Source organism: Eschrichtius robustus, chromosome 20 (genome assembly GCF_028021215.1).
Source record: "Eschrichtius robustus isolate mEscRob2 chromosome 20, mEscRob2.pri, whole genome shotgun sequence".
NCBI lineage: Eukaryota > Metazoa > Chordata > Mammalia > Artiodactyla > Eschrichtiidae > Eschrichtius > Eschrichtius robustus.
In genome coordinates, this window is record NC_090843.1 from 26,758,251 (window position 1) to 26,768,624 (window position 10,374).

Sequence of the window (10,374 nt, forward strand, 5' to 3'; positions counted from 1 at the left end):
CTCCCTTACCTGGCTGTCAGGGTGGTGCTGGTTCTTAGAGGGAGGCCTCATTTCCTCCCTGCATGGGCCTGTCTGTCCACCTGCTACTTGATTGAATAGCCTCACTACATGATGGCTGGCTTCCTCCAGAGGGAGCTGTCCAAGAGAGAGACAGAGGTTATTCCTCTTATGGCCTGGCCTCAGAAGGCACATAGCACCACTTCTGCCACATAGCATGGTTAGAAGTCAGTCACTCGTTCCAGCTCGCATTCAAGAGGAGAGGATTTAGACTCCACCTTTTGAAGAAAGAAGAGTCAAAGAATTTGTGGACATATTTTAAAACTACCATAGACAAGAAAATAGAAAGCACTCTAGATATTTCAAGCAAAAAAAAAAACCAGAAAGAAAGAAAGATTATATCCAAACAGTTGGTGCTTATCATTGAGGGGGCCAATGGTGGTGAAAGTTGGGGATGGGGGGCATTGCAGCAGTAGCCTTCAGGTTACTTTACCACAGCTGCTTTCCATAGACTCAAAACTGCTGCTGCCACTCAGAAGTCAGGAAACTTTGGGAAACCACTGATGAGCTCATTGCAGCCCCAAAGCCCCAAGGGTGGTGACTAGATGGGTAATATGGAGTCTGCTGCAGAGGAGGAAAGAATGATTTCCATCTGCTTTCCACCTTCCAAATTTCTCACAAGTACATTTTATTGGCAGAACCCTGCTGTCGAGGGGATCTGTGAAATATGGTTCCCAGGCTTCTAGCACCTGCAGAGAAGGGGGTAGAAATGGGTGTCAAGAGCCAACCAACACTATCCAACATACATCCGTATACAGGTATGGTGAGGAGGCACCACCTGTACTTGGAGAAGTCCTGGAGCCCTACTTCTTTTTTTTTTTATAGGCTTATGGGTGTCCAAGGCTTTGTAAAAGTGGGGTGGTGTCCACATAGAATAACATGGTGGAGAGCTAGCTGAGTCACAAATCTGGAAGGTGTCACTGTAGTTGGGCAACAGGTGAGGTACTGGTTGCTGGTGACATGCAGTCAGCCCCAGAGGTGACTGGAGAAACACCTGGAGTTGATCCTTAGTTGGTCTCTGGAATGTTCTCACTGGAATGAAAGCTGGGTAGACTGCAGGCAGTGCAGCATCAGAGAGAACATAGCTGCCATTCAAAAGGGCTGCCAGAGGAAAGGTGTCCATAGGGAAATATCATTTCTCAAAATATGGTCCGTGGACCTCTACACTCAAACATCTCTGGGATGCTTCTTTTAAAGGCTGATCCTGGGACTTCCCTGATGGTCCAGTGGTAAAGAATCCGCCTTCCAGACTTCCCTGGTGGTGCAGTAGTTAAGAATCCGCCTGCCGTGCCGGGGACATGGGTTCGAGCCCTGGTCCAGGAAGATCCCACATGCCATGGAGCAACTAAGGCTGTGTGCCACAACTACTGAGCCTATGCTCTAGAGTCTGCGAGCCACAGCTACTGAGCCATAGTGCTACAACTACTGAAGCCCACTTGCCTAGAGCCCGTGCTCCACAACTGATTAATCCCAAGTATATTTGAGTACCTAATAGAGTATGAGTGTGCTAGAAAAAGAATGATAAATCTGTAAATATTGTTCATGAGGTATTCATAAACGCTCTGGAGAAGATTATGGATCTTCTCCATACACAGATAATGGATACAATGAATAAATGGATACATACAATGAATGCAATGGTTAATGATATGGATAATAAATCTATAGTTATTGGTTTGAAACAGTATCAAGATCCAAGTAATTCCTCCAAAGTCAACAATTTTTGAAGTAAAAGAGCTCAGAAGTAGGTAATGGGTGGGGCTAAGGGTCTGATATATTGAGGTGGAGAAAATTCGTGGTGGGGATGGAGAAATGTGCTCAGTGATTTGGGGGTACTTTAGGAAAATGGGATAGAAACCAGCTTTTTAAGAGTTTCACACTAGACTGTTGATGGCTTTAATGAGTTATACCTTGATTTGCATATTTAAGACTCATGAAAACACTCAAGTCGAAGGATTGCATCTTTGGTGGTCATTTCTCACACAGAGGCGGGAAATCTAAATTTTTAAAGTTCAGTGGATAGTTGGCGCTAACTACTTAGTACTCTAGTCTTCTCTGGGAGTTTGAAGAAGAAGCCAGCTGCTTTAGATGTCTGCACCATTCGATCCAGTAAACTCACACTTTGGACTCTACGCTAAAAATACACTTGAATAGAAGCGGTAAACTCCAAGACTTCTGGGCGCGGGAGTTGCGGAAGGGGAACTAGAGGCAGAGACAAGCCCTGAGTGGGAGGGGCGAGGGAGAGGTCCGAGTACTGCCCTCGTCCCACTCCCACCAAACTGGCTCCGCCCCTCAGGCTTCCGTTTGTAAACAGCGCGTGCGCAGACGTGCGTGCGCAGACATTATCATTATAATAAGGTATAACATAGTTAATTTTTAAAAAAGCACATGAGTTCCTTATGATACTCAAAATGAAAAGTGGGGGAGCTCTTCTTTATAGGATAATGTCAGCTAATAAATCAAAAGGAATGATAGAATTAGGAAAGTGTCATTTTGCAACTATCAATGTAATAATCGATTCAGACAAGGATTATCACTGATGCACAGTTGGGTGAAGAGTTGTTTGAAAGTAGGATCTTCACTGATCCCAAAGTATCACCCCACATATTATTTATCAATTACCAAGGGGAAAAATAACTTTACCATGGAGAGATATGGAAGATACCACCTTAGTCAAGTGATCAAACTTAGCACTGGGCCACCTGAAGTGATGAAGTATGAAGAATACATCACCTATATAGTATTCTTTCCCAAAATGTTTACTTTGAATCTAATGAGGAAACAGACAAATCCAGATTGTGGGGCAATTTACAAGACAACTGGCTTAGACTCTTCCAAAATGCCAGTGTCATAAAAGAACAAAAAAAAAATAGTAGGGAAATATTCTAGATTAAAGGAAACAAAGAGATGACATGCAATGCCTAATCTTTAATTGGACCCTGTATCAAAACAAAACAGACTTAAAGAATGTTATTGGCTTCTGGCCAAGATGAAGTAACAAGGTCCAATTTGACCTACCACCTGAAACAATGAAAATATCAGACAGAACGTATGAAACAATAGTTTTCAAGTAACTGGACCTCACGCAATAAAGTTCAGTGATCCCCAGGAGATGGGAAATAAATGAAGTGATCCCTATAATTGCCCTAACTTACTTCTCTGAGAGAGTTTCCAGGTCATGGTACAGGGAAAAGAAGATCAGGCAGAGACTGGTGGACTCCCTGACTGAGGAAATGGAGCTGAGAGTCTGGGAAAACCAAGGTAACTAGAGTTCACAAAGCAGAGTATCAGAGAGAAAAGAAGTGCACAGACAAAGAACTCTGGAGATATGCAGAGGGATCTCTTGAGAATTCAACAAAGTATTGGTCAGTACATTTGTGTGAGGAATTCCTTGATGCCAGGAAAAGAACCACATGAAAGGATTAATAATAAGAATAACTGGACATCACACACGGTTGTAGGAATAGTACCTGTTCCTACAAGTCAGACTGCAAAACCTCATGATACTCAGAAAGGACTTGTCTCCGTAGTTGCAAATAATGAGCTCCAGACTAAAGGCTACTTGGACTCCTACCCAACGAATCTTAAAAGCTAGACCTAAAAGAATAAAATGGTTCTGAGTAACTTAATTTCACCCAAAACAAAGCCCAAGCATTTTACCGGAATATAAATATATATAGCACACCATAAACTAAAACTCACAATATCTGGGATCATATGAAAAATTGCCAAGCATGCAAAGAAGTAGGAAAATATGACCCATACTGAGGAGAAAAGGCAATCAATCAAAACTAACCCATAATCTATACAGATGTTAGAATTGGCAGAAAAGAACATTTAAAAAGTTATTATACATGAAGAAAAGTTATTACAACTGTATTTCATATGTTAAAAAACCCAGACTAAACACTGAAAATGTTAAGTACAGGCATGGAAAATGTAAAACAGACCCAAATTGCGCTTCTAGAGATTAAAAACAATGTCTAAATGAAAAAGACATTGAACGAGGCTAATGGCAGATTAGACACTGCAGAAGAAAGGGTCAGTGAACAGTAAGGCATAGTAATAGAAACTATCCAAAATGAAACAAAAAGAGTAACAAAACAAAACAACAACAAAAATGAATAGAGCATCAGTGAGTCATGCAACAACTTCAAGTGGCCTAATACAAGTGTACTCAGAGTCCAGGAAGGAGAGGAGAAATACAAAAATTTGAAGAAATAATAGCCAAAATTTTTCCAAAATGGTAAACACTATAAACTCACAAAGTCAAGAAGATCAATGAACTTTAAGCATAAGAAACATGGACAAAACTACACCAAGGCACAAAAAATAATCAAATTGCTCAAAACCAGCAATAAAGAGAAAAATTTTAAAGCAGCCAGAGGAAAAAACTATACACTACATACAGAGGAACAAAGATAACAATGACAGCAGAATTCTTGTTGGAAACAATGTAAAGGAGAACTCAGTGGAATAACATCTTTAAAGTAGTGAATTGAATTCTATCAAGCTAGAATTCTATACCCAGATGTGTCCAAACAAAAGCAAAATGAAGACTATCTCAGACATACAAAAGCTGAAAGAATTCATTACTAGCAGACTTTCACTATAAGAAATGTTAAAAGAAGTATTTTTAAGCAGAAGGAAAATGACACCAGATTGGAATATGGATCTACACAAAAGATTAACAATACTGGAATTGGGACTTCCCTAGTGGTTCCCTGGTGGTTAAGAATCTGCCTGCCAATGCAGGGGACACAGGTTCGATCCCTGGTCCGGGAAGATCCCACATGCTGCAGAGCAACTAAGCCTGTACACCACAACTACTGAGCCTGCACTCTAGAGCCTGTGTGCCACAACTTCTGAAGCCCACGCACCTAGAGCCTGTGATCTGCAACGAGAGAAGCCATCCAATGAGAAGCCAGTGTAGCACAACGAAGAGTAGCACCTGCTCGCTGCAACTAGAGGAAGCCCATGTGAAGCAACAAAGACCCAGCACAGCAAAAATCAATTTATAAAAAAAAGCTTAAAAATTTTTTTTAAAGGATTTTAGTCATTCAATATATGTCTCTGACCACAATGGAATTAAATTAGAAATTAACAAATCCGAAAAATCTCCAAATATTTGGAAACTAAACAACACACTTCTGAGTAACTTTGTGGTCAAAGAAGAAATCAAAAGCGAAATCAGAAACTATTATCACGTCACTGAAACTGAAAACATAATATGTCAACATGTGGGATATTGCTAACGCTGTACTCAGCTTCCTCAACTTCCACCTTAACCTGGAAAAACGAGAGCAAATTAATCACAGAGTAAGAGAAGAAAGAACACAATAAAGATCAAAGTAGAAAGAAATATAATGGAAAACAGAAAAATACTATCGATATTAAAAGGATAGTAAGAGAATATTATAGAAAACTTTATACCAATAAATTCAAGATGAAATGGACAAATTCCTTGAAAGACATGCACTACTAAAGTTTATTCAAGAATAAAGATATTAAGAAAATTGGATGTGCAGTTTAAATCCTTCCAACAAAGAAAGCTGCAAGTCCAGGTGGCTTAACTGAGAAATTCTACCAAACACTTAAGGAATAAAATAATGCCAATTCTACACAAACTCTACCAGAAAGTTGAAGAGAAGGGAATACTTCCCAACTTATTTATAAGGCCAACTTTCACCATATCAAGATTAGACAATGACATTACAAGAAAACTATAGACCAATATCTCTCATGAACACAGAGGCAAAAATTCTTAACAAAATTTTAGCATATCAAATCCAATAATATATAAAAAGATGATACATCATGACCAAGTGGGGTTTATCTCAAGAAGGAAAGGTTGGTTTAATATTTGAAAATCAATTTACCCAACTTAGTACACTAAACAAGAAAAATCAGGACATCTCTGGTAGGGCAATGGTTAAGAATCTACCTGCCAGTGCAGGGGACATGGGTTTGAGCCCCGGTCCGGGAAGATCCCACATGCCACGGAGCAACTAAGCCCGTGCACAACAACTACTGAGCCTGCGCTCTAGAGACCGTGAGCCACAACTACTGAGCCCATGTGCCACAACTAGCGAAACCCGTGCACCTAGAGCCCGTGCTCTGCAACAAGAGAAGCCACCACAATGAGAAGCCTGCATACTGCAACGAAGAGTAGTCCCTGCTCGCCACAGCTAGAGAAAGCCTGCGTGCAGCAATGAAGACCCAATGCAGCCAAAAATAAACAAACAAATTAAGAAAAGAAAAGAAGAGAAAAATCACACAATCATTGCAATAGATGCAGGAAAAGAATGAAAAAATCTAACATCCATTCCTGATTAAAGAAAAGAACAGCCCTCAGTAGACTAGGAAAGGAAGGAGACTTCCTCAACTTGATAAATGACTTCGACAAAAAACCCAACATCATATTTAATGGTGAAGGACAAAGTACTTTCTCTCCAGGATCAGGACAAAGGCAAGGATGTCTGCTCTCATTACTTCTATTTGACATTGCACTGAAGGTTCTAGCCAGTGCAATAGGGCAACAAAAAGAAAAGAGATATTCAGAATGGAAAGGAAGAAGTAAAACTATCTTTATTTGCAGATAACATGATTATGTAGAAAACCTGATAGAATCTACAAAAATGCTACTGGAACTAACAAATGAGTTTATCAAGTTTGCAGGGTACAAGATCAACATAAAAAAAGATTAATTTATCTCAACAAACAAGCAGAGATCGAAGTTTTAAAATACTACTTATAATAGAATCAAACATATAAAATACTTAGAATAAATCTGACAAAAGACATAAAAGACTTGCACAGTGAAAACTGTAAAATATTGCTGGGGGGAAATTAAGGAAGACCTAAATAACTGGAGAGATATAATGTATTCATGGATCAGAAGATTTAATATTGTTAAGACATCAATTCTCCCCAAATTGATTTATAGATCAAAATCCCAGTAGGCTTTTCTATAGACATTGACAAGCTAATTCTAAAATTCATATGGAAATAAAATTTAGAATAACTAAAACAACTTTGAAAAAGAACAAATTTCAAACACTAACAGTAACTGATTTCAAGGCTTATGAGGCTACACTTTCAAGACACTGTGATAGTAGTGTAAAGATAGACAAAAAGATCAAAGGAACAGAATACAAAGTTCAGAAGTACAGAGATGTGGACAACTGATTTTCAGGTTCAAAGGCATTTAAGTGGAGAAATGATAGTCTTTTCAACAAATGATGCTGGAACAATTGAATATCCAGGTGCAAAAAAAAAAAAAAAAGGAACATCCATCCAAACAATATACAGAAATGAACTCAAATTGGTTCAGAGATCTAAATGTAAAACATAAAACTATAAAACTTCTAGAACAAAACAGGTGAAAAATTTTATGACCTTGAATTAGGGAAGATATCCTAGATACAACACCAAAAGCATAATCCACAAAAGAAAAAAATAGATAAATTAGACACCATCAAAATGAAGAATTTCTGCCCTGCAAAAGACACTCCTGAGAGAATGAAAAGATGAGTCACAGAATGGGAGGAAATACTTAGCAACTTACATATTGGATAAAGGACTAATTTCCAGAATATATAAAGAACTCTCAAAATTCCAGAAAAATATAGATAAAAGATTCAAAGATATAAAGATGGAAAATAAGCATATGAAAAGATGTTTGTCATGATTAATCATTAGGGATGCTACAGTGAGATACAACTACACACCTATTAAACTATCTAAAATTAAAAATACTGAGCGTAGCAAGTTTTGGCCACAACGTGAAGAAAACGCAACTCTCATACACTCCTGGTAGAGATGTAAAATGATCAAACCACTATGGAAAATAGGTATTTTTTAAAAACTTAAACATACACTTACCAATGATCCAGCCATTCTACTTGCAGGTATTTACCCAAGAGAAATGGAAGTATACATCTATACAAAGACTTGTACACAAATATTCATAGCAACTTTATCTGTAATAGACAAAGACTGAAACAACTCAAATGTCCATCAATGGTGAATAGATAAATGGTGGTACATCCATATAATGGAATACTATTCAGCAATAAACAGAAATGAATTACTGATATATACAACAATATGGATGAAGATTAAAATAATCATGCTGAGTAGGAAGCCAGTTAGAAAAAAGTATACACTGTATGATTCCATTTACATAAAATTCTAGAAAATGCAAACAGAAAGCAGATCAACGGTTGCATGGCGATTGGGAAGGGCAAGGAACGATGGGAAGGAAGAATTACAAAGAGACGTTAAGAAACTTTCTGAGGTGATGGACATTTTGATTTTGATGATGTCTTCATGGTGTGTATGTATGTGTGTGTGTGAACACAGATTATTGTATGTCAATTATACCTCAAAATGCTGTTAAAAGAAATGATATTATATGAGAGAGACAATTGGGGAAATTTGAATGGCAACTCTTTATTAAGTAATATTATTGTGTAGGAATTTAATTTCTTCAATACTCTGTGTTAACAGTATTGTAGTTACATAGGGAAATAATTTTTAATATCCAGAGAGGAGGACATCTAGCTGACAGGAGAGGGACTGCAATTGTGGCAGATGCTGCGGAAGGCTGAGGAAGATGAGGCTAGATCAGTGACCAACAGATGTGACGGCTTGGTGAAGACAGTCATTTGTCAGCTGACCTGACAAAGACGGTTGGAACAGACTGCTAAATGCAGGGCCCTTTTCGCCTACTAATCTCATGCAATCCCCTCAACTAGCCTTGGCATAACAGAAAGTTTCTATTAGCTTGCCATATTGGAGGGGGGATGGCACAACTTAAGGTGCAGTTAGTTGTGTAATAAGCTGTCACAATAGGATCCTACAGAAATAGTTTTTTAAACTGCAAAAAAATGAAACTTGACCCTTCCCTCACAACATATATGAAAATTAACTCAAAATGAATCATAGACCTAAATGTAACTATACAACTTCTGGAAGAAAACATAGGAGAAAATCTTTGTGATTTTGGGTTAGACAATGGGGTCTCACACAATGATTTCTTAGATAAGACACAAAAAAGCACAAAGCATCTAAGAAAAATTGCTAAGGGACTTCCCTGGTGGTTAAGACTCCGAGTTCCCAATGCAGGGGGCCTGGGTTCGATCCCTGGTCAGGGAACTAGATCACACATGCATGCCACAACTAAGAGTTCGCATGCCACAACTAAGAAGCACATGAGCTGCAACTAAGACCCAGCACAACCAAATAAATAAATTAAATTAATATGAAAAAAAAAAGAAAAATTACTAAATTAGAGTTCATCAAAAATTTAAAACCTCTAGTCTTCACAGACACTTTAATACAATGAAGATAAGTCACAACCTGGGAGAAGATATTTACTAAACACATATCTGGGAGAAAGGACTTTTTCCATTGCTTTATATATAAAGCACTCTTATTAAAACTCAATATAAATATCCAATTAAAAAACAGATTTGAACAGACACTTCATTTAAAAAGATATTTGCACATGAATAGACACTCAACACCATCAGCTATTACAGAAATGCAAAATGTGGCAAAAACCACGAGATGCAACTACACACCTACTAGAAAGGTTAAAAGTTTTTAAAAAACAAATATAATGATCAGTTGAAGATGTGGAGCAACTGCAACTCTCATAGACTGATAGTGGGAAAGCAAAATGGCACAGGCACTTTAGAAGACAGTTTAGCACTTTCGTAAAAAGTTAAATATGCACTTAGCATATGATGGAGCAATCCCACCCTTAGGTATTTTACCCCAAAGAAATGAAAACATATGCTCGCACAAAACATATGTTCACACACGCATGTGAGTGTTTTCAGAGGCTTTGTTCATAATAGCCAAAAAACTAGAAACAACTCAAATGTTCATCAAATGATGAATGCGTAAACAAACTGTGTATCCACACAACTAGAATACTACTCAGCAATAAAAAGGAATGAACTACTGACAGGTGCAACAAAACAGATGAATCTCCAAAGAGACTGGCTAAGTCAAAGAAGCCAAAAACAAAAGGCTACATACCACATGATTTCATTTATAAGATATTCTGGAAAAGGCAACATTATACGGACAAAAATCAGATTGGTGGTTGCCAGGGGCTGGTAGTGGGAGGAGGATGGATTGACTACAAAGGGACATGAGGGGTCTTTTGGGAGTGCAGAAGTTTTCTTTACCTCAAATGTGGTGGTGGCTACAGAACTATACGTTTGTCAAAACACATCACACTGTATATTTAAAAATAGTGAATTTTGTTAAATGAAAATTATACATAAATAAACCCGACTTAAG